The sequence below is a fragment of the Carlito syrichta genome, unplaced genomic scaffold (assembly GCF_000164805.1).
Source record: "Carlito syrichta isolate Samal-C Ts95f unplaced genomic scaffold, Tarsius_syrichta-2.0.1 Scaffold307141, whole genome shotgun sequence".
NCBI lineage: Eukaryota > Metazoa > Chordata > Mammalia > Primates > Tarsiidae > Carlito > Carlito syrichta.
The window spans coordinates 414,804-441,705 of NW_007251237.1; the positions used below are offsets into that span (position 1 = coordinate 414,804).

At 39.9% G+C, this 26,902-nt stretch overlaps 1 protein-coding gene across 1 annotated transcript in view; it reads left to right on the plus strand.

Moving 5' to 3' along the window:
• Window positions 1–4,317: 4,317 nt before the first annotated feature.
• Window positions 4,318–26,902, plus strand: part of LOC103266329 (centrosomal protein of 83 kDa-like) — a 99,264-nt gene continuing 76,679 nt past the window's right edge. The window contains exon 1 of the mRNA XM_008063931.2: window positions 4,318–4,601. The gene's annotated coding sequence lies outside the window, so the exon portion shown is untranslated. The remainder of the gene's footprint in view (window positions 4,602–26,902) is intronic.

Consider the following 26,902-nt stretch of genomic DNA (forward strand, 5'->3'; position numbering starts at 1 on the left):
TATAATTGTTGTTTTATTATAACTAATATCTTACTATGCTTAGTTAACAAATTAAAGTTTATCATAGGTATGTATATATACAAAAGAATATAGCATATATAGAGTTTGGTACAATTTGTGGTTTTAGGCACATACTGGGAGTCTTGGAATATATATCCCTGGCAGATAAGGGGGACTATTGTACTTATTTCTCTCCATTTTAAAAATTAGTATAATCCACAAGCCAGAAAGTTCACTTTTAAAGTGCATAATTCAGTGATTTTTAGTATATTCACAAAGTTGTACAACCATCATCACTATTTAATTCCAGAATATTTTCATCACTACAAATATAAACTCCATACTTATTAGTGGTCATTCCCCCACTGTCCCAGTCTCTACCCCTGATAACTAGTAATATACTTTCTCTGTAGATTTGCCTATTTTGGACATTTCATATAAATGGAATCATACACTATATGGCTTTCACTTAGCACATAAAGTGTTTAAGGTTCATTGATATTGTAGCATGAATTTGTACTTCATTTCTTTTTATGGATGAATAGTATTCCACTGAATACTATGAGTGGATATACCATACTTTGTTTATTCGTGTTATCAGATGATGGGCATTTGTGTTGTTTCTACTTTTGGTTATGGATAATGCTGCTATGAACATTTGTGTCACATTTTTGAGTGAACTTACATGGTATATGTTTTGCAATTTACATGGGTATATATCTAGGAGTGGAATTGCTGGTCCATATGGTAACCCTATGTTTAACTTCTTTGGGAAGTGCCAAAATATTCCCAAAGTAGCTGCAACATTTTACATTCTTGCCACCCAGGTATAAGGGTTCTAATTCCTCTGCATCCTTACTGACAGTTGTTCTTATCCCCAACTCCTCCTTTTAAAAAAAATTATTAAAGCCATATAAGTGAAAAGTCATATCTCATGGTTTTGACCTGCATTTCCCTAATGACAAATTATGTTGAGCATCTTTTCATGTGCTTAGGGTCATTTGTATGTCTTCTCTGGAGAAATGTTTACTCAAATCCTGCGGCCATTTAAAAATTAGATTATCTTTTTATTGTTGAATTGTAAGAGTTATTTATATACTTTGAATACTGAATCTTTATTTGGCAGTTGCGAACTCCTGGGCACAAGTGATTCTCCTGCCTCAGCCTCCCAAGTAGCTGGAGCTATAGGTACACACCACCCTACCCAGATCTTTTTTTTTTTTTTTTTTTTTTTTTGTAGAGCTGTGGTCTTGCTTTGTTGCCCAGATTTGTCTTGAACTCCTGGTCTCAAGTGATCCTCCCACTTTGCCCTTCTGAAGTGCTGGGATTACAGGCATGAGCCACTGCATCTGGACTTAGCTTTCTTAATAGTGTTCTTCAAAGCACAAAAGTTTGTAATTTTGATTAAGTGCAATTTATGTTTTTCCTTTGGTTATGCTTTTTGTGTCACATCTAAGAAATTACTGCAAGAATCAACGTCACAAAGATTTTTATGCTTTTTTTCCTAAGATTTTTATGGTTTTACCTATTACACTGGATCTTTGGTTCATCTTAATATTTGTAAGTGGTGTGAGGCAGGGTTCCAACTTTTTTTCATGTGTATATCCAGTTTTCCCATCATGATTTGTTGAAAAAGACTACTTCCCCCCATGCCCCCATTTGTCCTGGCATTTTGGTGAAAGTCAATTGACTATAAATGTAAGATTTTATTTATGGACCTCAATTATATTTCGTTGATCTGTACTCCTGTCTTGATTACTATAACTTCATAACAAGTTTTGAAATCAGGAGGTCGGAGTCTTTTCAATCTTTTATGCTTTTTCTGTTTTACTGAATTGATTAGGGCCTTCAATATCCTAAATAGAAGTGGTGAGAGCAGGAGTTCTTGTCTTACATTTGCTTCCCTGATCTTAGGGGAAAATGACTTAATATTCCATATGAAGTTGTTCCAAAGATGATCACTATCTGACCTAGGAAGTTTCTTTCTCTTCCTAGTTTGCTGAGTTTTTAGCATTAATATATTCTGAATTTTGTAAAATAATTTTTTTGCATTTATTAAGACCATCATTTTGTTTTTCTCTTTCATTCTGTCAATGTGGTGAGTTACACTGGTTTCAATGTTAACCCTATTCTCTTTGGTTATGGTAGCTTATCTTCTCTATTGCATGGTTCAATTTGCTAATATTTTAAGATTTTTAATATCTATATTCATGAAGAATATTGGTCTGTAATTTTCTTATAAAATACTCATCAAATTTTGGCATCAGGATTATGCTGGTTTCATTAAATGAGTTTAGAAGTGTTTCTCCTTGTTCTGTTTTCTAAAATCATGTAGGACTGGGGCTCTGTCTTCCTTAAATGTCTGATAGAATTCACTGGTACAGTCATCTGGGCCTGGAGTTTTATTTGTGGGAAGTGTTGCTTAAAAATTCAATTTCTTTAATATACATGTTGGGTCATTTAGCTTTTCTTTTCCTTCTTGTGTCAGTTTTGGCAATTTGTATTTTTTTCAGAAATTTGTCCATTTTACTTAAGTTACTGAATGTATTGGCATAAAGTTGTTCCCTGTAATACCTAGGAAATTCCATTAGCATTTTGACTGTTAAAAGTAAAACTTCTGTATACATAGATGACAAATAATCAGAAGATGTGTAACACATGGCAGAAAAAAGGATATATGTGTATATAAATATACAGTAAGAGCAAACAGTCCATGGCAGACAGGTGACAATACAGTGTGACAATACAGCATGAAAAATGTCATCACAGGCACACAGAGAACTCATAGGAAAAAAAAAGATATCCAGTCCAATTGGGAAAGTCAGAATCATGATGTTCAAAGGGTAAGTTCTCAAATAATCTTCTTCCCACTTATCAGTGAACTGTAATGTGTAGTTTACTAGTTACCACTGAGATTTCTGGAGTTGTGTGGCTCCAATGTTCACAAGGAATGGCTCTGGGTCACTCTGTAAAACATAGATAAAAACTGCACCTATCTTACAGAGATGTGATGGTTAAATAAATCAACCTGAAAAAGTACTCCAGTACTTGACGGGTAAGTACTCAGCAAATGTGCATTATTATTACACTCAACAATCACACAGACACAGGAATGTCTGTCTCATTCCATATTCTGTTCATTCACATATCTCCCACACAGCAACATTCTATGACCAACTCACTGTACTTTCTTCTTCCCCTCCTCTGCTCTGAAGGCACGCTGTCCTTTCCAATGACCCCTTTTCTTCATTCCAAAAAAAACTCACATAGGGCCTGAAGATGATGACCACAAAGGTAACGATGAGCCCTTCAGTCCTAACAGGAGTTCCAGGATGACAACCTTGGGGGTAAACGTTAGCCCTTCAGTTCTAACTGGAGCCCAAAGATGACGATGATAACCCCTTCCACTCCTAACTAGAGCACGAAGATGATGACCTTGGATTAATGATGGGTCCTTCAGTCTTAAGTGGAGCCCAAAAAGGATGACCTTGGGGGTAACGACAAGTCCTTCAGACTTAACTAGAGCCCAAAGATGATGACGTTGGGAGTAAATGAGCCAATGAAGTCCTAACTGGTGCCCAAAGAAGATGACCTTGGGGGGAACTATGAGCCCTTCAGTCCTAACTAGAGCCTGAAGATGATGACTTTGGGGTAATGATGGGCCCTTCAGTTCTAAAACTGGAGCCCGAAAATGATGACCCTGGGGTAACACTGGTCGGCGCCGGTCGACGCAGTGAGAGTGGAACCCAGGCAGAGGCCCTGCTGAGGGCCGGGAAGGAGCCCGCTCTCCCCCGCCAGTTCTGCAGGGCCGCCGGCCCGTCTCCCTGCAGCCTTTGGGTACAACCGACATTCGCAAAAGCCAGCCCCAACTCCAGGTCACCCGCCACCCCGGCGGGCAGTGAACTCGGGGCGGCTGCGGGGGCTAGCTGGGCGGGTCTCCGGGCGCCGGGTCCTGACCTGCGCGCCCCTCGCGGGCGGGCGGCCTCGGACAGGCGAGGCGCAGGGCAGCTGCTGGGGCGGGGAGGACGACTCCAGCGAGGCACGTCCCTCCGCCGCGGAGACCAGCGCCCAGGCTCAGGGCATGCCCGCGTCCCAGGCCTCCGGCTCCCGCCGTCCCCGCTATCGCCGCGTTTCGCTGGCGTCCGCCCCTAACGGCTCCGGGGCCGGTGACCGTGGCGTCGTGACGTCGCTGGGGGCGGGACTTCCGGCTCCGCGCGCCGCCAGGACTCCCACAGGCTGGAGGGCGGCGGGCGGGGTCGTGGAGGACGTCTGCCCCGGGGGTGGCGCCGCAGCCGGAGGAGGCCGGCCTGAGTAGGAGCAGGCAGTTCGCCGCCGCCGTCCTTTCTGCCTCGCGGCGCCGCCGGAAGACCTGAGACTCCCAGGTCGAGCCCCGCAGACGCTCGGCCCTCGCACTCCTCCTCGGCTGCCCCGCGTCGACCCGGGAAGGCGGGCGGCGGGACCCGCCCTGGCCCCGATGCGTCCCCGCGCGAGGCGGGGGGTTGCCGGTGGCCGCCGCTGCGGAAGGCTCCGGGGTGGCGCGCGCGGCCGGAACTCCTGTCCCTCGGGCCGCCCGTGTACCTGTCGCGAGGAGCGCTGGGCTGGTACGTAACCTCCGACCTGCACTCGCTTCCCTGTCCCCGCCCGAGGTCCCTCCGCTCTCCAGGGAAGGCCCGGGACGCACGTGGAGTCCCGCGGGTGGCGGAGGAGGCGCCGGGAGAGATCCCGCCCCGTAATCGGCCCGCGTCCTCCAAATGTCACTTAGACGCCTTGCTCCGGGTCCCCTGGCCTTGGAAACCGTCTTAATGCGCTGTGGGCAGTCCGTGCCGACAACGCCTGGGTGTATTTGCGGGTGCCGGGCTCAAATCGACACTTGGGTCACTGCTGGGTCCCCCCCTTTCGCTCACCCCTGGGCGCTTTGCTCTTAGGGTACCCCGCGGAGAGCCGGTGAGGCCCTGGGCAACGTGGATTGTCCCGGAAAAGCTGTTCCAAGTCTCCGCAGAGTCCAGGACGAGTGTGACACGGTGTCCCCAGGACTCGGGCTACGAGCGCGGGCTTTCGGTGTCCCCGGCACTCAGTCCATGAGCATGGGCGCTCGGTGGCACCGGAAGGGGAGCTGCGGTGGGAGCAGGGCCTCTGTCGCCAAGCAGCGTCCCTAGACACGCTTGGCATTCCACTAGGACGTCGTTCCGTGGAGCCTGCCATCATCTGGATTCGGAATTCTCTAGATTCATGAGTGTAGTCTGGAGGTGGTGGCGGCTAATGCTCAGCTTTTGCGTTGAGGTTTGATATCAGACTTAAGTTGTTCAGAGTGACAGAAAGCTGAAGATGTCTCTGTCACCCGGGATGCCCCCGAAAGTTGTAATGATTGAGCTGCCCTTTGGTTATTTAGGAGAGTATTCCCCTTACGTGTGTATTTTATTTTCCAGTCAGGTGAAGTGTGTGTGCATACTCTGTTTAGAAATATTCTCAAATATTGGTGTAATGCCAGTTTAGGGCACTGGGAGGTCGAAACACTGATGATTTACAAGTAGTTTAGTTTTTGATCCTTGGTTTAGCCAGTAGCCTCACTCTCTCCACTCATGGAACCCTTCATGATATAAGTTGTATGGCAAGCTGCTAGTTTTCAGAGCACTTTTGAAATGACCTTTTGAATGCGATAGTTTTTCGAGTATGTTAGAAAGTATATGAGAAAATGTGAGACTTGGTGAGACTGCAATCTATTAACAGGAATTGGAAGTTGAAGTTTAATGTTTTTTACATCATGCCTTTACTGTAGTGCTAAAATCCTTAGACTTCATTTTTGTTTTGTTCCTCTTTTTCATATACTGATGTTGAAGTAGTGAGATATTCAAAAGTGGAGCAAGAGAGAAGAAAAAAAATCAAGATGACTCATGTGTGACAAAATCCTTAGTCATCAGAATCAGCATCATGTTATGGGACATTCTAATTCAAGAAGCTTAGAAGAATGAAATTTTAACCGAAAGATTAATGAATTGTCAGAGTTCTTTTTTTTCCTCGAGGCATTGTCTCTCTGGTTAAAGTAGATGAGCTTGATTTGAATTTTGTCATACATAATGTATTAGGTTCAGTAAGTAATTGTCTCACATAGTTTTTCAACCTTTGTGTACTTTGCGGGAATGTGTAGATACCTGTGTAAATAATTTCCTACCTGTCAAAGTTTACATTCCTTGGCTTAAGCAAAATTCTTCAAAATCCTCTCACCCCTTGCCTTTCAGGCTTGTGTTCTGTTTAGAAAGGGTGTTTCTGCTGAGACTGGCTTCTCTACTCTTCTCTAATCCTGCTCTGAGCCTTCTCCTTTCCACATTAGTCTTCCTGTCTTTCTGTCTCCCTGGCCCTTCTGCACGCTCTTAAATCTAAATTGTGCTTTTTCTGTAAGGTCATGACCTCATACTTATTGTTTGTGTTTGTGAGTCATGTTTCTCTGACACATAACCTTTTCATTGTATTATTTCACCCTTTGCCTGTCCGTCTTGAATCCCTAACTGAATTGTAAGCTCCATATTGGCAGGACTTCAGATTTCAGCAAGCCATGTCCTTAGTCTCTTTCAAGTAGAAGCTGCTGAGTAAATGTTTCTGAAAGATGATGAATGTGCATTTGTTCTTTTTACCCATTCTATTGTTTATTGGAAGTGAGAAGATTGTTGAGAGAGGAGAGTACCTGAGGGAGAAAGGGCAGCAGTAAACCATAAGGAAGGAGATTAAAGAGTGAGAATTCTTTGGAGTTAGAAGCAAAAGTTTGGTTCCTGGAAATTATGAAGATTTAAGAATTTCCCATGACAATACCCATAGTAAGGACTCCCTCAGGAACACTGGCACTGCTCCCAGGGTGGTTGGCGGAGTTTGGTGAATTTCCTGGTTGTTCCTCAGTAGAATCTTAGTTGTAAAATCCTGTCCCCTCCTCTCCCTCCCTCTTTTCCCTTCCCATTACTCCCCTCCTCTCCCTCTCTCATCATCTACCCATTTTACTCCTTTCTATCCTACTTTTTGACCTGCCAGAGACTTAATTTATGAAATTATGTCAATACTTTCATTTGGCCCTCATGAATCAGCAGTTCTCTTAAGTTTCTTAAATATTGGTTTTCATCAGGGCTGCTCACTGTAGGTCACAGAGATATCACTGATTGTCAGGTCTAGTACTATTTCTTTTGAGTTTATCTGAGCTATAATCCAGGATGAGAGGAATTTTAAAAGTCAGGAAATGCCCTGTTACTTGCTTTCTGTATATTGTGACTTCAAATTGCTTTTGGATTCATATTTAGAGTTCGGAGGAGCCTAAACCTGGCCATTTCTTTTTGGAAAGCACCTATCAGTCTCACAGTATGTCTATAAAACGTCCAGGTATTTCTCTAGTCGGGCTGATGCTCATAACAAAGAGTTACTTCAGCTGAAGGTATAAAAAAGTGAGGTTGAGTCTCAGAGTGCTTTTTGATTGAGGTGTTTCTTGAGTGAGCTTGCCATCCTAGCAACCCTGGCTGTTGCCCAGTGACTCAACACAGTTGCATTATAACATAGCAACCACTGCAAGCGCTGACTTTGGGCTGGAGGGATTTCTTGATGAGGCTGCCATGCCTATACCCTGTGTTCACATTTAATCTCTCACCTGGGATTCTTGTTTGATTTTAGGCAGATATTTCAGATATTGTTAAATTTAAAGGACATATAGTATATACTCCTAAGTATATTTTTTGGAGTGCTGACAAATTATAACTTTCTGTACAAATATATGTTTTTCACATAGAAATGCATGATAAATATGGAATTAAATTATAGTATGTGTGAAGCATACATGAAAACACTGGTTCAATAGTAGATTAGTCTGGGCAGAAAAGCCATTAAGTAACAACATCATAGTTATCTACAATTGATGTTGCCAGACAGAGCTGGAGTGGATGAAGTTGAAATAGTTCTTTTGTTAATAACATTTTAAAAAATTACTTCTGGAGCTTCGTGGAAAACTTAGAACAATAAGCACAATTTAATAGGCACTGTGATTTTTGTGGGAAGAGAATTGTGATTCAGGAGACCAAGGCTTGACTGGGTAAGTCACCTAACCTTTCTTGGTATATTTTCTCTTTTGAAAACATAAATCTTTGAAGGGTTCTTTCAGAAACTGTATGTTTTCAATTTAAAGCAGATTTTATTTCTCCTGTTTATGACTTTGGTCAATATTTGAGAGCCTGTAATGTGTCTTGCTATAATGTGTATGCTATACACTGGGGAGGGTATGAATAAAACATAGCACTAGTCTCAAGCACCTTATTGTCTGGTGGAGAAATGGATCAAGTAAACAGTAATTGGTAATATAACATGGTAAATGCTACAAAGATACATAAGAATGTGTTCCGGGGAATAGGAAGGATGCTGGCCTTAGAACTGCAGAAAGAGTACATTACGATTGAGGAATGCCTCCTTAGAATTTTGTAAGTATAGTTTTAGGGTATATGGAGAAGTATTCAACTTAGCCTGGAAGGAGTTACTCAAGGAGAATTAGGAAGTTTCTTAGAGTTGGAGAGACAGTTAAGAGTCATCAGCAATAGTGGCAGTTGAGATACTGGGTGTAGATGAAATTCCTAGGCAGAGATGTGTAGAATCAGAAGAGAACTGGTAAGCACCAGCATGTAATGGGTAGGTGGAGAAAGAACGCAGGGAGGAAAAACAGAGTAGGGCAAGGGCTTGGAAGCTGAGGGAGGAATGCACATCACATTTAATTTATTGATTAAATAGAAATTGTTGCTCAGGAAACATTGACTGTGTGCACCTATAAATGTAAACCCATCTAAAGATACCCTCTACAAAGATCTGAACTTGTAAATAGCGATAGGTTAAGTTTTCAGTTTGCAGCATAACAGAGGAAACAGTATGTACTTTGGAGCTAGAATCCTAAGATTGAAGGTTAATATCTTGGTTCCACCACTTCACTAACTGCCTGACTTTTGGACTAGTTACTTAATTTTTTGGTCCTCATTGTCTTCATGTGTAAAATGATGCTTTTTCCCACAAGAGTCATATGGATTATAAAAAGGTAAGTTGTAACATCTGACTCTTTTTTCTTTTTACATTTTTTATTTTAAAGATGTGAGGTACAATTCAGGGTTAGGAATACAAATGTTCATTATATAGGTACCCTTGTTGATGAGGTGTGCCCCCCTCCCCCCTGGTAGTTTCCCACTGCTGCCAATCCAATACCTGACTCTCAATGAGAACTCTTTAAATATTGATTTTTATCAGGCTACTGTTAAAGACTATTCTACTGGGTTGGGCACAGTGGCTCACGCCTGTAATCCCAGCACTTTGGGAGGCCAAGGCAGGAGGATCACTTGAGCCCAGGAGTTCAAGACCAGCCCGGGCAACATAGTGACACCTCGTTTCTATCAAAAAAAAGAAAAAAAAGACTGTTCTCCTAAACTACATACCATTCTTTTCCTCCTCTTCCCTACCCCAAGTCATATTCTTGTATTTTTCAAGATCCTCTGGAATTCCTGCCTTTTCTTGAATACCTTTCTATATGGATGATATTACAAATTTTCTATAATGAATGAACTTGTCCTTGTGTCCTTCAGGATTTTCAGCACTATTTTTTTTTTTTTTTTTAGCTATAAGAAGGAAATTCTGTTATCTCTTGTATGAGAAGTCTGGAGATCAGTAGGTCCAGAATGGTAATTTAGTAGATCCAGAGTGGTAAATCAGAGGCTCAGTGATAACTCTAAAAACCTGCAGTCTTTCTTCTGGCTTGGCTGTCCTATGAATTCAGGCTTGATTACAACAGTCCAATTGGTGCATTCTCCAAAGTGTAGAAAAGATAACTTCTTTTTTGATACCCAGACCCTTTTAAACAGCTTTATTGAGGTATAATTTACATACCTTGAAAACTACTCATGGTAAGTATACAATATAGTGGCTTTTAGCAACTTTGTAGAGTTGGGCAGCTGTTGTCACAAGAGTTCCAGAATAGTCTCATCAGCTCCCTCCCACATTCTCAAACTCGTTTGCATTTAATCCAATGCCTATCCCAGCCCCAGAGAATCACTGATTTACTTTTTGTCATTGTAAGTTTATCTTTTTCTGGACATTTATATAGATGGAATTAAACAATATAATAGTATCTTGCATTGGGTGACTTTTTAAAAAAAATAATGTTTTGAGGTTTACCCATGTAGCATGTATCAATATTTTGATCTTTTAAATTACTAAATGGTATACTCTTGTATAGATATGCCAATTTTTTTTCCATTCACCAGTTGATGGACATTGATTGCTTCCAGTTTTTGGCTGTTAATGAGTAATGCTGCTGTGAAGATTTGCCTATGAGTCTTTGTGTGAACATAACGTATTTATTTCTTTTGGGTAAATTTCTAGGAGTGTAATTGCTGAGTTGTATGGTATGCTTGTTTTTACCTCTGTAAGACACTGCCGAAATGTTCTCTATTGTGATTGTATCAGTTACATCCTACCAGAAATGTACAAGAATTCCAGTTTCTTCATATACTCACCAATACTTGGTATCATCTGTTTTGTTTTGTTTTTTTTGAGTTGGAGTCTCACTCCGTTGCCCAGGCTGGAGTGCAGTGGCATGTTCACAGCCACACCAGTGTCGACCTGCTATGTTCTGGCTATCCTTCTACCTCAGCCTTCCTAGTAGCCGGAATTACAGGCGAGCACTACCATGCCCGGCTAATTTTTTTTATTTATTGTAGAAATGACATCTCTCCAAGTTGCCCAGGCTGGTCCAGAACCGGTGGGCTCAGGCAGTCCACTCGCCTTAGCCTCCCAAAATGCTGGGATTACAGACTGAGCCACCGAGTCTGTCCATCGTCTGTCTTTTTTTATTATAACCATTCTGGTGGGTATCTAGTAGTATCCCATTGTCATTTTAATTTGCATTTTGCTAGTGTTGGACATCTTTTCATGAGGTTATATTAGCCATTTGTAAGTCATCTTTGTTAAAATGTCTAAGTCTTTGCCCATTTTGTAGTTTTTAAAAAATCTCTTATTGAGTTGAAAGAGTTCTTTCTATATTCTGGATAAAAGTTTGGGTTTCTTAGTGTTATAACATCAAGGATATGATTTGCAAAGATTTCCCCCAGTCTGACTTCCCATAGTCTTACTAGTCTTTTGAAATAAGTGTAAAAAGTTTTAATGAAGTCCAATTTATTTTTTAAGGGTCTAAGTTCATTTTTTAAAAATCTAAATGCTAAATTGACACCATTTGTTAACAAGACTATTATTTTCTCTTAAATTGTATTGACATCTTTGTAAAATATCAATTGACTGTAATATAAGGATTTACTTGTAAATCCACAGCTCTGAATATCTGAAAGCCTGTCTTGATTACTGCGGTTTTATAGTGAGTTTCAAAATGAGGAATGTGAATCTTCCAGCTTTTTATTCTTTTTCAGATTGATTCTATGTTCTTTCTATTTCCATATAAATTTAGGATCAGCTTGTCACTTTTCTACAAAAATGAGATTTATAGGATTTGCATTGAATATATTTATCAATATGGGAAGAATCACCAACTTAAGAAAATTTTGTTTTACCTTTTTTTTTTTTGAGTCAGGGTCTCACTGTTGCCCAGGCTGGGGTGCAGTGCATGATCATAGGCTGAAGTGCAGCGGCATGATCTTAGACTGAAGTGCAGTGGCATGATCATGACGATCATGTCTTATAGCAGCCTGGGTTCCTGGGCTCAGGAAATCCTTCCACCTCAGCATACCGAGTAGCTGTGTTTTTTTTTGTAAGTGTTTAAAACCATGAATTTCCCTCTAGGCACCGCTTTAGTTGTATTCTATACTTTTTGTTATGCTGTGTTTTGTTTTCATTCTATTCAAAATGTATTTTTGAATGTTTCCATATGATTTATTCCTTATAAATGTGATATTTAGAAATATGTTTTTAAATTCACCAATAATTGAGGCATTCCTAGATTTCTTTTTGTGTGGATCACTAATTCCATTGTGATCGGATAACATACTTTTTATGAGTTTAATCTTAAAATTTAGTGAGACTTGTTTTGTGGCCCAGTATATGGTATATCCTGGAAAATATTCTTAGTGTGTTTGGAAAAGGATATGTATTCTGCATTCATTAGTTGGAATGTTCTGTACTTGTGTCAAGTTGATTGATAAGATTGGTCAAGTCCTCTATGTCTTTGCAGATTTTGTCTTGTTCTCTAAGTAATTGCACTCTTTAACAGTTTTTGTTGAATTGTTTGTCTTTTCAATTATCTCTAATTTTTGCTTCATGTATTTTTGGATTCTGTTGTTACATGCATAAACAGTTATTGTTATATCTTCCTGATGTAGTGACCCTTTTTTCATTATGAAATGTCCTCCTTTCTCTTTAATAATATTTTTTTGCTTAATCTATTTTGTTTTTTTGGTACTATAGCCACTGCAGAACTTTGGAAACTGTAGTTTTCTTATGGTTACTGTTTGTATGGTGTATTTTTATTTTTTATTTTTATTTTTATTTTTGAGTTGGAGTCTCACTCTGTCGCCCAGACTGGAGTGCAGTGGCCGCTCCCAGCCACCGCAGCCTCAAACTGCTGGGTTCTGGTGAGCCTTCTGCCTCAGCCTTCTAAGTAGCCGGAATTACAGGCATGCACTACCACGCCCGACTGATTTTTTGATTTATTGCAGAGATGAGGTGTCGCTGCTCAGGCGGGTCTTGAACCCGTGGTCTCAGGCAATCCACTCACCTCAGCCTCCCAAAGGCACAGGATTACAGGCTGAGCCACCGAGACTGTCTTTTATGGTGTATTTTTAAAAATTCCTTTACTTTTAACCATTTATTTCTTTGAATTGAAGGTGTGTCTCTTGTAGATAGCATGTAGTTGGGTTTTGTAATCCAACCTAACATCTCCCTTTCAAATGGGGTGCTTATTTAATTCACATTTCATGTAATCGTTGGCATTATTGAATTTACATATGCCATTTTCTTGTTTTTTATTTGTCTCATTTTTTTTTGCTTTTTTCTCTTTTCCTTCTTTACTGACTTTCTGTGTTAAATATTTCTTAACGTACCTCTTTAATTCTTCTGTTGATTTCTTTTGCTATATTATGCTATTTTCAGAGTGGTTGCTCTAGGGATTACAGCATGCATCTTAATTTATTACAGTTTCTTCCAGATAATACTGAATTTTGGTAAACTATTTCCATTGTTTCTACTTCCCTTCATTGTATCTTTTTTCCTTTCTCTTCTTGTTGTTGTTATCATGTGTATTACAGCTGTGCATATTATTATTATTTTTATTTTTTGAGTCAGGAGTCTCGCTTGCTTGCCCCGGCTGAAGTGCAGCAGTATGATCATAGTTCGCCACAGCCTTGTCCTCCTGGGCTCAGGTGATCTTCCTGCTCCTGCTTCCTGAGTAGCTGGGACTACATGTGCATGCCACCACATGTGGCTAGTTTTTTTTTTTTTTTTGTAGAGACAAGGTTTTGCTACATTGTTTAGGCTGATCTCTGGTCTCAATCTCCTAGGCTCAAGCAGTCCTCTTGCGTCAGCCTCCCCAAATGCTGGGATTACAGGCATAAACTGTTATATCTGGCCCCAGCTATGGATATTAAAAACCCAATAATACAGAATTATAATTATTGCTATATGCGATTTTATGTATTTTTAAAATAAGTGAAAAAATAGAATAATTATATTTTAGAGTATTATATATTTACCTATGTGATTAAAGTTCCTGGTGAGTTTCATTCTCCTTTAGATTATAGTTATTCTATGGTGTCACTTCCTTTCATCTTGAAGGACTTTCTTTGGTATTTCTTCCTTTGATATTTCTTTGACATGCTTGACAGCAACAGCTTCTCTTAGTCTTTGGTTATTTGGAAATGTCTTTATTTCACCTTCAATTTTGAAGGACAGTGTTGCTGAATATAGAATTTTTAGTGGAGAATCTTTTGATATTTGATTTTTTAAAAAATTCTATTTTTTAACCTCATTGTTTCTGATGAGAAGTCAGCTGTTAGTCATATTGTTGTTTCTCTATACGTGGAGACATTTTTCTCTTGCTTCTTTTAAGATTTTCTCTGTCTTTCAGCAGTTTGTGGATCTGTTTGTATTGAATTAATTGGACTTTTTAGATGTGTAAATTAATGTATTTCATCAAATTTAGGAAGTTTTTCGCCAATATTTCTTAAAAGTTTTTTTCAGCTTTTTTCTCTCTTTCCTGTTCTTCTGGAAATCCAATTACATGTATTTGATATATAGTAAGTTCTCACTTAACATCAGATAGGCTCTTGGAAACTGACTTTTAGTGAAATGATGTATTATGAAACCAGTTTTACCATAGGCGAATTGATATATACATAAGTTAAGTTCTTGTGGCATATTTCTGGTTAAAAAAAAATCATCACACTTCTAAATAAAGACCTAATATGCTTCTGATATTGGATATTGAAGTAAATGGGAGCTATAAATAGGTTTAAGAAAGACTAATAAAAACAAGTAAAAGATATCTATTTACTCAATTTTGGTGAATCAGTGAGTGACGGTGGTTGTGGTGGTGAAAAAGCAGGGATAAATGTATGCAAAGTGAAAATTGTAAGGTGTACCTTCTATTATCATGTTGTTCAAAAACAAGCACCAGACCGGGCTCAGTGGCTCAGCCTATAATCCCAGCACTTTGGGAGGGCGAAGCAACTGGATTGCCTGAGCCCGCGGGTTCAAGACGAGCCTAGGTACGTTGGTGAGACCTCATCTCTACCATAAAATAAAAAAAATTAACTGGGCATGGTAGCATGCACCTGTAGTTCCAGCTACTTTGAAGACTAGGTGAAAGACCGCTGGAGCCACGCTAGGGTGGCCATGAGTGTGCCGCTGCACTCCAGCCTAGGCGACAGAGTGAGATTCCAACTCAAAAAACAAACAAACAAACAAACAAGCACCAATATGGCGAGCATGGTTGTTGAGTCTTTTTGTACCACATTATTTATTGTCTTGTATTTGTGCTTACCATATACTTTATGCATTTTTATTTTACAGTGATTTGTATTCGTTTATTTTCCAACCTGCTTATTCCAGGTCAGGGTTGTAGGTGGTTATTACTCAGACTGTAGGGTTTTAGGTTTGACTCTGATTTTGATTTGTGGATTAACTGACAAGACTTAAGAAGGTATTTTAATTTGGCATAATTGTATGAATAAAGTTGTAAAGGCAAGAAGCAACTTGTATGAGGGGCTATAAGTTAATTGACTAGCAAAGGGCCCATGTGGAGCAGTGGAGTGAAATGTTTGCATATATATAGGGAGCTGGAGTGTGAGTTTGGTAAGAGATTTAGATTTGATCCAGGAAACAATAGGAAGGGCTGTACCAGGAGTTATAATGACAACAGTGCATGAGAAAGAAAAATTGCCTTGATGGGAATTTGTAGGCTATGTAAGAATGAGAAAAGATTAAAATCTGGGACACTGTCTAGGAGGCTTCTGTGATGTGTAAAATATTTAAGATTTGACACTACTAGAACATGATGCCTCTGGGAATGGAGAATGGTTAAAATCAACAGATGAAGAACAATCAGCAGAATTAATAATTTGTTACAAGTTGGAGATGGGATGAGTTGTGTGCTGAGAAGTGAGGGAAGGGTAGTGGTAGCTGACGTTTTACAGGAGGCAAGTAGAAAATTGGAAGTTAATGGATTTAATTCTTATTATGTTGATGTAGGAGAGAAAAAGTGACATCTTCACCTGTCACGAAGTTCATGCTGAGATCATAACAAAAGACAGATTATCAAAAGAAAAACATACACACATATTTAATATGTGTTTTACTTGAGGTGGGAGCCTTCAGAAATGAAGACCCAAAGATACAGGAAAACATTTTTTTTTTTCTTTTTGGTCAGTCATACAGAAATGTGATTAGAGGCAAATGAATATCATCTAATGGTAACAAGCTGGAGTAGGTTAGCAAGGCCTGTTTATTCAGATCTTCTTGGTGTCTCTGTGCCTTCATTCCTTTTCTTCAGGTATAGCGAGGACCCTCTGGATTGATGGTCTTATGAATGACGTTAGAGGAAGGTAAGATGGACCTTCCTGCTTCTTCTGTTTTCTTAAATGCCAAGGAGCTGTATTGAGCCCTGTCACTGAGCTTCTGTTGTAGATGGGACAGGCAAGTAGAGTGGGAGCTAGAGAGAGGTTAGGAACTAGGGTATAAATGTCAGTGTCTTTCAGATAAAGTAATACAGGAATATCTGTGAGGTGCAGCTTGACTTTTCTTGTGAAGAGGAAACAGGGGACCAGAGACTATTTATGGCGAGTGGGGGAAGGGAACAAATAGGGAAAAGTAAGAAGGGCCAGAGAGAGAGAGAGAGAGATCCCGATGTTGTAGATGATAAGACTATTTCAAAGAGATCCATAAATTCATCATTAACTTTTCTTTATTTTTTCTAGTATTCAGCATAGTTTAGTAAATTCCTGATGATAGGTGTAAATTACTCTCTTAATTATTAGAGTAATCATGAGTGAAATGCTTAATGAGCTATTAGCTACTGTTTTTAATTGGCAAGAAAGTAGTAATGACATCAAGTTATTTTATTTTCATAGCTGATGAACCATATGTCAGTATTGTCATGTAAAGGTTTTGCTAATGTTATAAGTTTTGCCCCAGATTATTTAAAATATTCCTTTTTGCATCATTTAAAAAATGTATACAGCTCACCCTTGAACAACCTTGATTTGAACTGCATGGGTCCACTTATACACAGTTTTTCTTCCACCTCTATCGAACCAGACAGCAAGAAACCCTCTTCTGTTTCTCTTCCTTAGCTACTCAACATGAAGATGATAAGGATGAAGACTTTTATGATGACCCACTTCCAATTAATGAAGAGTGCATATGTTTTCTCTTCCTTATGATTTTCTTAATAACATTTTCTTTCTTCTAGCTTACTGTATCGTAGGAATACAGTAGATAATTCATAAAGCCTATAAAACATGTTAACCGACTGTTTATGTTATCTGTAAGGCTTCCAGTCAACAGTAGGCTATTAGTAGTTAAGTTTGGGGGAAGTCAAACATTATATTCAGATTTTTGACTATGTGAGGGTCTGTGCCCCGACCCCTGTGTTGTTCACTGCTCAACTGTCTAATAATTTTAGTTCAAATGAGGGGAATAGTATAATACTTTATAGGAATAGGATCCCTAATCCCCAAATCCAAGATCCAGAACTTTCTGAGTGCCAACATGACACCACACGTGGGGAATTTCAAAGTTGACCTCAGGTTGTAGCCAGAATGCAGGAGCACAACACATGGTTTATTAAGTGCTTCCATTAAATGACCTCAGGCCATTTGTATAAGGTATATATGAATCATAAATGAAATTTGTATGTAGACTTGGGTCTTATCCCAAGATACTCATTATGTATTTGCAGATATTCCAAAATCTGAAAAAGATCTGAAATCTGAAACACTGCTTGTCCCAAACATTTCAGATAAGAGATACTCAACCTGTTTTTACAGTTTGTAAGGTGCTTTTGCGTGTCTAATCTTGTGGTATTTTTTGAAGTTTGACTTTTCAACTTTTAATTTTTCAGATGGATTATTGCTCATGTCCCTATCACCTCAATACTCTGATCCTGGTCTTTACTACTTTCTAAACTGGGTTTCTTTTAATTCTGTTGTAAAAATATTTTCTAAGAACAGTTGTATAATTTGAAAGTCTTACCACAAGGTGTCATTGTAGCCTATGAAAAGAATTTCCATGTAAACATTTGCAGTATTAATTGTACAATTTTTAGATTTCCCTATTTTAATTTTTTTGTTTCATATCTGTTTCTTATTTTTTATTTGTGTCTTAATAGATGTGTATCTCTTTTATTAAAGGAAAAAATAGCTCCTGTTTTTGAGTTCTCATATTTTTGCACAAACATATGCTTTCCACCCACACATTTCTTAAGAGTGTGTTGCTATAGAGATGATTTGTTTGAAGGAAAGAATGAGGAGGAGTAGCAGGAGGTGGACGTTTAAGGAACAGAATCCTTATTTTATGTCTTTGTTCCTGTCAGAACCGGCTTTAAGTTTGTCCCTCTGCTTATGAAATCCCTGTGGAAAAAAGGTGAATGTTCTGGGTTGACTGTGACAGCGTTTTCAGTTTACCAAGATGCTTTTGCAGAGGGCACTGTGCTTGGCTGTTCGTTCTTAACTAGGATTAGTGCTTGAAGCAGTTGTGATCTCTGAAACAATCTTTGTTTCACTGTAACTGGATTCAGTTTTGGTGTGCTTTTTTTGTTTTCCTGTGGTATTCTGTCCCAGTTTGCTGGTTGGCCTTTTAAGTATTGACATTAAAATACATGGGTTTTGTGTTTTTTTTTTGGTGGAAAAAGAGTATACATACCTAGCAATTAACTTAAGTTCTTTCTGCTCCCAAATTAACTTTCAAGATTATTTCCTCCTGATGACCTGCTGCCACTGTCTTAGTTCCAGTCCTCATCATTGTTTTCCTGGACTTTTGGTCTCCTTCCTTTTTTCTCTCTTCTATCCCTCCCTCCCCTCAAACTCGTCCTCCGCAAATAACCTACATATCTTTCTGAAGTACAGATCTTATACTACCCTCTACTGTCTTCCATCCATCCACAAGCTTAAACTCTAAGACACCAGAATAAAATCCAGTCTTTTGCACATGGCCTTAAGGCCCTGCCTTCTTGCTCTCTACTATTTTCCTCTCTCCTGCCTTCCACCTCTAATGTTCTTTTCTTCCATCTCCATGTTTTTGTACTTGGTGCTTCTTCCTAGCATCCTTTTCTTACATTTAGCTTAGGGTTACTGTCTTTGTGAAGTTTTCCATGGCAACTTCACCAGAAGAATTGGAACTCTCTCCCCTTCACACCCATACTTCATAGAAATTTATTACAGTATTTTATTATTTTCATGGATGTTCCTCTTTGTTTTTCTTAGCTGACACATAGTCTTTTATATATTTATGGGGGTACATTTGAGTATTTGTTACAGGTATAGAATGTGTAATGATCAAGTCAGGGTATTTGGGGTGTTCATCATCTTGAATATCATTTCTATATGTCGAGAACACTTCAAGTCCTCTCTTCTAACTACTTTGAAATATATAATACATTTTTGCTAACTGTAGTCACCCTATGCTGTTATCCAACATTAGAACATATCTTCTATCTAACTGTATGTTTGTAACCAGTAACCAACCTCATCATCCCACCTCCCACTTACCCTTTCTAGTCTCTGATCTATGAGATCAACTTCTTTAGCTTCCACATATAAGTTAGATCATGTGCTGTTTGTCTTTTTGTGTCTGACTTACTTCACTTAAAATAATGACCACCAGCTCCATCCATCTTGCTGCAAATGACATGATATTATTCTTTGCTGTGGCCAAATATCAGTCACAGTGTGTATATATGCCATATTTTTTTAATCCATTGTCTGTTAATGAACACTTCTCACAGGACTTCCAGAAGGCAAATATATCTGGAAGGCTGTGGTCCAAAGTCATTTTCCTGGCTATAAGTGGGGTCTCTGGGACTAAAGGAGTACACAGCGATTCTTAAAATTGAAGATGTTTATGCCCAAGATGAAACTGAATTCTAACTGGGAAAGAGATGTACTTTTGTATGCAGAGCAGAGAGCAATACAGTGACTCCTGGTGGCAACCAAACAAAACCAGAATAATCCAGAAAAAGGTAACAGAGCCCATGGAAACAGTGGCATGGTTTGTGCCAAATTCTGAAGCACTCTTCCTGCTAAGGCCATTGGATACAGAATTTATGTGATGCTGTATCCCTCAAGGATTTTAACTAGTGGAAAGTAAATATGTAAAAGTGGATTTGTGGTTGTTTTTTTTTAAAGTTCACTTTTCTCCACATGCTCACTAACATCTTATTTTTATTTTATTTTTTAAATAATATCTATTCTAACTGGGGTAAGATGATATCTCATTATAGTATTGATTTACATTTCCCTGATGACTAGTGATGTTGAGTGCTCTTTTTGTATACCTGTTGGCTATTTGCATATCTTCTTTTTTTTTTTTTGAGTTGGAGTCTCACACTGTCACCCAGACTAGAGTGCAGTGGCCACTCCTGGCCACTGCAGCCTTGACCTGCTGGGCTCCGGCGATCCTTCCGTCTCAGCCTTCCGAGTAGCCAGAATTATAGGTGTGTGCTACCATACCCAACTGATTTTTTGATTTATTGTAGAGATGAGGACTCGCCAAGTTGCCCAGGCGGGTCTCGAACCCGCGGGCTCAGGCAGTCCACTCACCTCAGCCTCCCAAGGCGTGGGATTACAGGTTGAGCCACCAAGCCTGGCTTTTAATGGAATTTTTTTTTTCCTGTTGCTTGAGTTCCTTGTATATTCTGGCTATTAGTTTCTTGTCTGGTGAATGGTTTGCAAATATTTTCTCCCTTTTTCTTTTGTCTATTTTGCTATGCAGAAGCTTTCTAGTTTAATGTAGTCCCATTTGTCTGTTTTTGTCCTTGTTGCCTGTGATTTTGAGGTCTTAGGCATAAAATCTTTGCCTAGACCAGTTTACTAAAGTATTTTCCCTATGTTTTCTTCTAATCGTTTTATAATTTCAGGTTTTACATTAGGTTTTTAATCTGTCTTGAATCGATTTTTGTAATGGTGCGACATAGAGATCCAGTTTTATTCTTGTGCATATGAATATTCAGTTTTTCCAGCAACATTTATTGAAGAGTGTATCCTTTCTTCAGTGTTTGTTCTTGGCACTTTTGTTGAAAATCAGTTGACTATAAATTTGTGGATTCATTTCTGAGTGTAATAGTATTTGCTTTATATATCTGGGTGCTTTCATTTTGGATGCATATGTATTTAGAATTGTTATATTCTCTTGCTGAAGTGATCCCTTTATTATTTATATAGTGACATGCTTTGTCTTCTTTTTACTATTTTTATTTTAAAATCTGTTTATTTTTTATTTTTGTTTACTTTTTAGTTGGGATCTCACTCTGTTGCCCAGGATGTAGTGCAGTGGCATGATCATGGCTCACCACAGCCTTGATCTTCTGGGCTCAGGCAGACCTTTAGCCTCAGCCTCCCAAGTAGCTGGGACTATAGGTGAGCATCACCATGCCTGGCTAATTTTTTTGATTTTTTTTTTGTAGAAATGAGGTCTTGCTATATTACCCAGGCTGGTCTCATCTCCTGGTCTCAAACAGTCCTCTTGCCCTCAGTCTTCCTGCCTTGGCCTCCAAAAATGCTGGGGTACAGGAATGAGCCACTGTGCCCGGCCAGGTATGTTTTATCTTATGTAAGTATAGCTATTCCTGCTCATTTGGGGCTTTCTGTTTGTATTGAATGTCTTTTTTCATCCCTTTACTTTCTGTCTATATGTGTCTTTATAGATGAGATGACTTTCTTGTAGACAGCATATAGTTGGGTCAAGTTTTTTTATTCATTCAACCACTCTATATCTTTTTTTTTTTTTTTTTTAGACAGGGTCTTGCTCTATTGTCCAGGCTGAAGTGTGGTGGTACAATCATAGTTCACTGTAATCTTGAACTCTGGGCTCAAGTGATTCCCCCTTCCTTGGCCCCCAAAGTGCTGGGATTACAGACATGAGACTTTATGCCTGGACCAGTTTTTATCGTTTAAGTGTAAAGTTTAATTTACTTACATTCAAGGTTATTGGTATTTAGGAGATTATTTCTGTCATTTTGTTAATTACTGATTGTGTATCCTTTGTTCTGTTGTTTAGCATTGTAGTTTGGTGGTTTTCTGTAGTGGTAACATTTGAGTCTTTTCTTTGTGTGTTTACTCTACCAGTGGGTTTTATACTTTCATGTGTTTTCATGGTGATAGATTTTGTTCTTTTGCTTCCAGGTGTAAGACTCCTTTAAGCATTTCTTGTAGGGCCAGTCTTGTGGTAATGAATTACCTTAGCTTTTGCTTGTCTAGGAAAGACTATTTCTCCTTCATATCTGAAGGATAACTTCTGGGGATAAACAGTATCCTTGGCTGACAGTGTTTTTCTTTTAGCATTTTGAATGTATCATCCCATTCTCTCTTTGCCTGTAAGGTTTCTATTGAGAAATCTGCTGTTAGTTCGATGGGGGTTCCTTTATAAGTGTGCAAACGGTTTTCTTTTGCTGTTTTTAGAGTTCCCTTTTGTTACTTTTGACAGTCTGACTATAATGTGCTGTGGAGAAGACCTTTTTGCATTGTATCTATCTGGGGCTCTCTGACCTTCCCGTATCTAGATGGCACTTGCTAGACTTGGGAAATTTTCATCTATTATTGCATTAGATAGAGTTTCTACCCTTTTTATTTTATCTTTGCCTTATGAGGTTGTAAAAATACAAATATTTGGCCACTTTGTGGTTGCCAATGTCACATAAACTTTGTTAACTTTTAAAATTTTTTTTCTTTTTCTTTTTTGTCTGAGATAGTTCATAGATCTATCTTCAAGTTCTGAGATTCTTTTTCCTGCTTCTACTAGTCTGTTCTTGAAGCTTTCACATGTATTTTGTATTTGATCCAGTGAATTCTTCAATCCAGAATTTCTGTTTGATTGCTTTTTATATCTTTTTCATTGATTTCTCATATCCTGAATTGTTCCTCTGATTTATTTGTATTGTTTTTCAGTATTCTCTTCTATTTCACTGAGACTCTTTAAAATCAATATTTTGCCTGAGATTCTTCCCCCTTTTTATTATTTTATTATTATTCTTTTTTGAGTCAGAGTCTCACTGTCACCCAGGCTGGAGTACAGTGGTCCGATCACAGTTACCACAGTCTCAACCTGCTAGATTAAGGTGATCCTCCTGCCTCAGCCTTCCATGTAGCTGAAACTGCAGGTAATTGTCACCACACTCAGCTGTTTTTTTATTTATGGTAGAGTTAAGGTCTTGCCAAGTTGTCCAGGCTGGTCTTTGAACTGCTGGGCTCAGGCAGTCCTCTTGCCTCCACCTCCCAAAATGTTTGGAATTACAGGCTTGAGCCACTGTGCCTAGCTGTAAATTTATTTTTGATTGGGATTTGGTACTGGAGAATTATTGTGTTTCTTTGGAGGTATCATATTTCTTCACTTTTTAATTTTATTGTGTTCTTACATTGATATCTGTGCATCTAGTGCAACAGTTGCTTCTAAGTTTTTGAGTTTGCTTTTGTAGGAGAGGACTTTTTTCTGAAAAAGGTTATCTATGATGTTGGTTGGATAGGACACTTTGGCTTTGATTCTGGGAATGGGTAGTCTCTGTATGACTTTTTTTATCTTTGAAGAACATCATTGGTGTCTGTGATCTCCTTGATAGCTTAGGATGTGGTTATTTGTGGAGGCTATGGTGAAGTTTTGCTGGGGACTGGGATGGCAGGGGCCCAGTCTTCTGGCTTTAGTGGTGGCAGTGGTGGGCTGAGTATGCCTGTCCTTGAACCCTGAGTGGCATTTCTGAAATCAATGTTAGTGGGTCAACTCTTGGCATATGGGTGACTTGCTTGTATGCCAGTTGTGGCAGCAGTGGGCTAGGCAAAGTGGGTGGATTCTGGCACCCCTAGGCAATGGCAGTAGCAGTGGCAGGACAACCAGTTTTGTCCCAAGTGGTGGTGCTGGTATTGGTGGTGGCTGTGATAAGCTGGGTGGGCCAGTGTCCAGGCCCGCGGGTGGTGTGTGCAGGTAGTGCCAGCTATGCCGCTAGTGGCAGGGTAAGTGGCCCAGCCTCAGACTCCTGGGAGGAGAGCTCATGTGCCAGTGGTGGGATCCTGTACTGTGCAGTCTCCAGGCCTCCGACTGCACACTGTAGCATGGAGCCTGCGCGAGGCTGGAGGTGCTTGTCCTCGGACTCCCCGCGGTGTCTAGGCTCTGGCTGTGTTAAGCAGGAGCAGGTGGTCCTCAGACTCCTGGGGAATAACTAGTTGGGGCCGGTAGTATCTGTGCTGTGGCCTAGCTGCTGGGAGGGGGGAGATATTTTCAGTGGTGGCACCACGTGCACGCAAGCTGAGAACACGCACTTTGCTTGTGTCTTAGTCCTGGCAGTGATAGCCCACCCTAGGCTTGTGCTTTGGCCCAGCAGTGACAGCCGAACTCTGCTCATATTGAATTCACGGCAATGGCAGCCCATGTGGCTTGTGCTTCACTGGCAGTGCAGCCTATGCCTTGCTCACATGTCCCTCTGGTGGCACAGCCCTGGTAACTGCAGGTGAGGGCCTCTGACTGGGCACATGAAATGCGTGGTGGCTCTGCTGCTGGAGGTGCTGGGGTTCCAGCTGATGGTCTGCACTTGAGCTCTGGCAGCAGGAGTTCGGGGCATTGGTAGCTGCAGGTGGGGAGTATCACAGCCCAGAATCTGGAGATGCAGACACTGTTGGGCCTAGGCAGATGACATCTGTGGGTGGCAGGGCTGCTGTGGCTGCTCGGGGCCAGGTGTGTGCCTAGCACAGGCTCCCCTCTGGACAGTACTAAGTACAGTGCCCTGGCAACTCCCAGGGTTAGTCTGGGTGGCCAGAGGTGCCAACATCCTTGGTGGAATGAGGGCGCTGGGGTTTCGCTCCCCCTTTCCACAGTGGAGTCTCTCCAGGCTCTTAGCTGGGCCTGACTGAGCAGGCACGTCACCACCCTCCTTGCTGTGGGGGATTCCTGTCACTTCTCTGTTTGATCCAGCATCTGCTCTTGGGCCATCTGCTTAAGGTGTGATTGTCCACTTGCTGCGGAGGTTCTTTGGGGGAGGAGGTGAGTGTGCATGGTTCTAGTCAGCCATCTTTCGAGGTTCCTCAGTGCTTTACAGTTTTAAAAATTTCTGAATTTGTGATCGAATAGGTAATATATGCACATGGTAAGAAATTGTAGTAGTCCAAAAAGGGTTTTAACAGGTAGTCCATTTTCTGTCTTTATTCAGTCAGCAGTTGTTGGTGAACAAGTATTAATATATTCCACTGAACATGAACTTCTTGAGGACAAGAATTTTCTGTTACTTATTTCTGTATTCCTGTACCCAACAGCATATCTGGCATGTAAAAGGTACTAGAAAATATCCATAGTACTTTGAATATGAGCAGACTATTCCTTGCTGATGAAAAGTCTGCTTGACTTGGTGGTCTGCATATTTTTTTTATATCCCTCAAAGCTCTTTTACTATAAGTAGGCACTTAGCAAATATGGTAGTCACTCCATAAGTATTGGTTGTTTAATCACTTAAAAATACATATATGTGGCTTTAAAACTTACCTGTGTGTCTTAAGGATCATGTTTATTTATCTTCTGTTTCTGGCTTTGGAAACTTTTACTATTTCTTTCTGCCACGTTCTAAGGATGAAAAAGAGAACGTTTGTGTCAAAAGTAGGAAAAATATCAAACTCTTATCAGTTTCTCTTTATTTAAGTTTTTAAGTTAAGGCATAAACCCATGGGAAGAAATTTAAATCAGACTTTATTAAAAAATATTATAATAATAAGTTTTAGGATGTTGTTGCATCAGTTGACAGTTTCCGTGTATGGGGACTATTGGTGGATAGCCTTTCTCTTTTGGAAAACAGGACTGTAAGCAAAGAAGACTGTGCAAGTCACACGGGTACAAGTGCAAATCTTCTGGAAAGTACCCCGTTCCATGTAACAGCGCCTGCCTCACATGCACATGAGTTTGTAGTGTGGTTTGGGCAAGAGCCTTTCCTTTTCAGATCACAACTTCAGAGACCTTCATAATTTACAACTGTGCATTTGAGGTTGACGGATTACTCTGTCCTCCTTTCCAGAATTCTTTTGTGTGAGTTAAGCGGTGCAGAGGCAGGCAGCACAATCATCAGAATAGAATAACGTTTTAATTTAGAGGGCTTGGCGGTTGATTACTAGCCACTCGAATTCATAGCTTCTTCCTTTCCCTCTTTCCTTGCCTTCCCCTGTTTCTCTCTAAATCACAATTATGGGGCCTGGCACCTTACCAGGGCTTTGAAGGCTCTTCTTCCAGCTGCACTTCAGGTTCTGGCAGGGTGTCAAGTTGTGACATTTTTTGTACACAAGATGTCCGGGAGTGGCTATCCAGAGCCTGTTTGGGTGACTAGTATAGGATTCTCTCTGGATTTTGAAGAAATTATTTTCTAATGTTTTGTTTATAAGTGAAGTAAATGCCTGATGTAGGTTCTCCCTAGACTTTTAATGTTGTTTTTGCAAAACAGCATCCACTTTGAGGGCATGTAGTATTTAAGGCATTGTTTTGAAATGTTCAAAGGCATAGCATGTGCTTTTAATGGAATGTGTTTTGGAAGCTTTCCATGAGCATCAGCAGCTGTGCTTTTTGAATATTTTGAATTATCATACTTTGGGGCAGACATTGTACTATTCACTGCTTAAGAAATACAGTACCTGTGCAAAAGAAAATGTCATATGTAGGTCTGTAGAGCAGGACCAGTCAAAAGAAGTGGTAGCAACGATGTGTGGCTGTGGTGATGTGTTTGTAATAGTTGCAAAGAGTGGAAGATGAAGAATTTGGAGAGGGTTGTGCTAGTCTTTTTAAAACCTCCTTTCGCTGTTTCTGGCTCAATAAATGCTCACTGATTAACATGTTGACCAAGATGATGTTTAACTATTTTTTCTGTTGCTGTTTGAACTGTGTACTTTTTAAAATTTGCATTATGAGTTTATTTAGTAAACTTTGCACATTAGGAAAGATTTCTTTTATCATATATTTCAAGTGTCTATACATGCTTAGGTGTTTTGTGAGTATTTAGCTGTGTATTGACTGGTTGAAATCAGAGTCTGACCATGGTAGGAATTTAGCATTGTGGTAGACATTTTGGGTGAAATTTATTATGAGTAAATAGAAGAGAAAGCCAGTGTATTAGTTACCTGTTGCTGCTGTAACAAACTACCACTCCCTGGATGGGTAAAAATGACCAAAATTCATTCTTTCATAGTTTTGGAGGTTCAAAGTCTGAAATCGAGTTGTCAGCAGCGTCACTTGCCCT